We start from the raw sequence: 5,185 nt of genomic DNA on the forward strand, positions 1-5,185 counted from the left end.
ATCCATCCCATAATCAGCCACCAAACACAGACACTATTGCATATGCCCGAAAGATTTTGCTGAAGGGACCCTGTTATAGCTGGCTCCTATGAGACTATGCCAGTGCCTGACAAATACAGAAGTGGATGCTCACAGTCATCTATAAGATGGAACACAGGGCCCCCAGTGGAGAAGCTAGAGAAAGCACCCAAGGAGCTGAAGGGGTCTGCAACCCTATAGGTGGAACAACAATATGAACTAACCAATACCCCCAGAGCTTGTGTCTCTAGCTGCATATGTAGCAGAAGATGGCCTAGTCAGCCATCACTGGGAAGAGGGGCCCCTTGGTATTGTAAACTTTATATGCCCCAGTACAGGGGAATGCCAGGGCCAAGAAGCGGGAGTGGGTAGACAGGGGAGCAGGATGGAGGGAGGGTATAGGGAACTTTCAGGATAGCATTTGAAATGTATATAAAGAAAATATCTAATTTTAAAAAAGGATAAACAGGCTGAGAAAGAAATTAGGGAAAGGACACCCTTCACAATAGTCACAAATAATATAAAATACCTTGGTGTGACCCTAACCAAGCAAGTGAAAGACTTGCATGACAAGAACTTCAAGTCTCTGAAGAAAGAAATCGAAGAAGATCTCAGAAGATGGAAAGATCTCCCATGCTCATGAACTGGCAGGATTAATATAGTAAAAATGGCTATCTTGCCAAAAGGAAGCTACAGATTCAATGCAATCCCCATCAAAATTCCAAATCAATTCTTCATAGAGTTAGAAAGAACAATTTGCAAATTTATTTGGAATAACAAAAAAACCCAGGATAGCAAAAACTATTCTTAACAATAAAAGAACTTCTGGTGGAATTACTATCCCTGACCTCAAGCTGTATCACAGAGCAATAGTGATTAAAACAAAACAACAGCAACAACAAAAACCTACATGGTATTGGTACCATGACAGGCAGGAAGATCAATGGAATAGAATAGAAAACTCAGAAACGAATCCACACACCTATGGTCACTTGACATTTGACAAAGGAACTTAAACCATTCAGTGGAAAAAAGACAGCATTTTTAATAAATAGTGCTCGTTCAACTGGTGGTCAACATGTAGAAAAATGCAAATTGACCCATTCTTATCTCCTTGTACAAAGCTCAAGTCCAAATGGGTTAAGAAACTCCACATAAAACCAGATACACTGAAACTTAGAGAGGAGAAAATGGGAAAAGCCTTGAAGATATGGGCACAGGGGGAAAATTCCTGAACAGAACACCAATGGCTTATGCTGTAAGATCAAGAATTGACAAATGGGACCTCATAAAATTGCAAAGCTTCTGTAAGGCAAAAGACACTGTCAATAAAACAAAAAGGCCAGCAACAGATTGGGAAAAGATCTTTACCAATCCTACATCCGATAGAGGACTAATATCCAATATGTACAAAGAACTCAAGAAGTTAGACTCCAGAGAATCAAATAACCCTATTAAAAAATGGGTTACACGGCTAAACAAAGAATTTTCAACTGATGAATATCAAATGTCCAAGAAGCACCTAAAGAAATGTTCAACATCCTTAGTCATCAGGGAAATTGCAAATCAAAATGACCCTGAGATTCCACCTCACACTAGTCAGAATGGCTAAGATCAAAAACTCAGGTGACAGCAGATGCTGGCAAGGATGTGGAGAAAAAGGAACACTTGTCCATTGCTGGTGGGATTGCAAGCTGGTACAACCACTCTGGAAATTAGTCTGGCAGTTCCTCAGAAAATTGGACATCGTACTACCCGAGGACCCACTAATACCACTCCTGGGCAAATACCCAGAAGATGCTTCAACACGTAATAAGGACACATGCTCCACTATGTTCATAGCAGTCATGTTTATAATAGCCAGAAGCTAGAAAGAACCCAGATGTCCCTCAACAGAAGAATGGATACAGAAAATGTGGTACATTTATTTACACAATGGAGTACTACTCAGATATTAAAAATGATGAATTCATGAAATTCTTAGGCAAATGGATAGAACTAGAAAATATCATCCTAAGTGAGGTAACCCAATCACAAAAGAACACACATGGTATACACTCACTGATAAGTGGATATTAGCCCATAAGCTCCAAATAACCAGGATACAATTCACAGACTACATGAAGCTCAATAAGAAGGAAGACCAAAGTGTGGGTGCTTCTGTCCTTCTTAGAAAGTGAACAAAATGCACACAGGAACAAATAGGGAGATGAAGTGTTGAGCAGAGACTGAAGAAAAGGCCACCCAGAGACTGTTCCACCCGGGGATTCATCTCATATACAATTACCAAAAGCAGACACTATTGTGGATACCAAAAAGTGCATGCTGAAAGGAGCCTGATATGGCTGTCTCCTGAGAGGCCCTGCCAGAGCCTTACAAATACAGAGACCAATGCTCACAGCCAACCATTGGACTGAGCACGAGGTCCACAATAGAGGAGTTAGAGAAAGAACTGAAGGAGTTGAAGGGCTTTGCAACCCCATAGGAAGAACAACAATATCAACCAACCAGATCCCCCCAGAGCTCCCAGGTAATAAGCCATCAACCAAGGAGTACACATGGCTCCAGCTGCATATGTACGAGAGGATGGCCTTGTCAGGCATCAATGGGAGGAGAGGTCCTTGGTCCTATGAAGGCTTGGTAGATCCCCCAGTGTAGGGGAATCAAGGGCAGGGAGGTGGGAGTGGGTGGGTGGGTGGGTGGAGGAACACCCTCATAGAAGCAGGGGATGGGAGGGTAGGATGAGGGTTTCCTGGAGGGGGGAAACCAGGAAAGGGATGACATTTGAAATATAAATAAAGAAAATATCCAATAAAAGAGAAAAAATAAAAGTATTCATTGGAACTGAAAAAAAGAAAGAAAGAAAATGTCCCATCTATGAGAAACAGACCTTCACCAGACACCAAATATGCCAAAACCTTGATCTTGGAGTCCTTACTTCTAGAACTGTAAGAAACCAAATCCTCACACTTGTGAACCACTCCGTGGATGTTAACCTTGTCACATGAGCCTGAATAGACTAAGTACGCCTGATGCTTACTACTCATTTCTAAATTCTGACCAGTGCCCCCCTAGATGTGTTACGTGACACTAGGAAAAATAAAGACATGGAGTTGGAGAGATGGCTCAGCTTAAGAACAGGTACTCTTCTTGCAGAGGACAGAAGTTCAACTCCCAGGACTCACATTGGACAGCCCACAAGCATCTGTAACTCTAGCTCCAGGGAGACCTGGCCTTCCTGACCTCCACAGGCATCTGTGTTTACATGCCTGCATGAATAGACACACTTAAAATTAATAATAAAATAAATATTTGTTTACAAAATGAAAATCAGCTGGGCAGTGGTGGCACATACCTTTAATATCAGAACTCAGGAGACAAAGGCAGGTGAATTTCTGAGTGTTCAAGGCCAGCCTGGTCTAAAGAGTGAGTTCCAGGACAGCCAGGGGATACACAGAGAAAACATGTCTTGAAAAAGAAGAGGAAAATGAGGAGGAGGAGCGGGAAGAGGAGGAGAAGAGGAAAAACATAGAATACCTGCCCGCCCCCAATGTGCACCTTGCAAACTAAAAGGCAGACATACAGACTAATAGAGAATCTCAATAAAGTCTGTAAGTTGCTGGGGAAACACAGAGAAAGAGGAAGCTGTGTCTTCCCTGGAAGAGATCTCACAGTGGTTATTTTCAGCTGACATTCAATAGAAGAGGCAGCATATATTGAGTGGACCAGCACAGAGAGACATTGTGAACAAAGGAAATGCACGTGAAGGTGTGAGGTCATGGTATTGGGTATTCACAGTGCTTCAAAATACCAAGGCTGTGCAACACAAGACGATGGGAGGTGGTGGAGTGCAGAAGGAGGGGTTAAGAAGAGTGCAGTGAAAGAAACTCAGATTGTATCTCTGAGCAATGAGAAGCCGCTGGAGCCTTCGGAGCCGGGTCAGATAAGAGTTATAGGTTATGAAGAGCATTGCTGAAGAATAGCATACGTGATAGCATAGATGGAGAGGTAACTTGAGTCTGAAGTGGTCAGAAGGGTAATTGCAAGGGTGCAGGTGAGCTGCAGGAAATCACCACACTGACAACACAATAAATTAAGTAAGGAGAGCAGGAAAGCTGGTGTGTGATACTCCAGTGATGTGAAGAGGAGGCAGCTTCATAATCTCTACTAGAGACAGGAGTGTGAGGGGCCTGCAGAAGAAGCTGGCAAAGACCTCACACTGGAGCACTGGGGCTGTAAGCTCTCAAAGGAGCCATGCTGAAAGATTTATAAGTTACAGTTGAATCTGAGGGATGAGATGTTCTCTGAGTGCACAGTGAGAAAAAGAGGAAGCCATCTGTAGAGAATGAGTGTTAATGGGATATGACAAAGAGATGACCCCATAAAGAAAGCTAAAAACCAGAGAAACTCAAGAGGAAAGCCAGGGACCAACAGTGTTATAAACGAATTGAACTTGGTTGGGCTTTGAGTTCAGCAAGCAGCGAGGTCATTAGTTACACGCGTGCAGGTGGTCGCATTTCATGTGAGAAGGATCCCACAGACGTCTAAGCAGATACAGTTCTGGATTGTCTTGGGGCTCCTGGCCCAGTTTCCCCTTCACCACCACACTAGCATCTTGGTCTCTAATGGTACTAATGCTACTCCTTTGTTCGGGGATACAAAAGAGCGTCCTCCAGGCTGAGGTTACTGCTACCAGCTCTGTCTGAACCTAATTTCATGTTTTTTCCTGGCATGTTCTCTCCTCTTCCTGAGACCCCAGATCCCAAAAAGCCAACACCCTATCCCACAGTGCCCAGGCTTACCCTCTGCCAACACCATCTCTTGTCTAGCGCTCAAGGAGACAGTTCTGTGGTCCCTAAGCTCCTGATCCTAGCACTCCCCAGGGGCCATGATACGTAGAACTCAGGGTACCACAGCATGTATGAGGAATACATCAATATATACCAAAGAATGCTCAACTCCACAGGCATCTATGTGGTTTGAATAAGATGTTCCCCCACAGTCTCAGGCATCTGAACACTTGGTCTCTGGTTGGTGGTACTATTTAGTGGGTTTAAGAGGAGCAGCGTTAGCCGGGCGTGGTGGCGCACGCCTTTAATCCCAGCACTCGGGAGGCAGAGGCAGGCGGATTTCTGAGTTCGAGGCCAGCCTGGTCTACAAAGTGAGT

General features: G+C 43.9%; 1 protein-coding gene across 3 annotated transcripts in view; it reads right to left on the minus strand.

The window, feature by feature from the left end:
- The window catches only part of Slco5a1 (solute carrier organic anion transporter family member 5A1), a 127,444-nt gene that overhangs the window by 35,337 nt on the left and 86,922 nt on the right, over window positions 1-5,185 (minus strand). The gene's annotated exons all lie outside the window — the stretch shown is intronic.

Source organism: Mus caroli, chromosome 1 (assembly GCF_900094665.2).
Source record: "Mus caroli chromosome 1, CAROLI_EIJ_v1.1, whole genome shotgun sequence".
NCBI classification, from domain to species: Eukaryota; Metazoa; Chordata; class Mammalia; order Rodentia; family Muridae; genus Mus; species Mus caroli.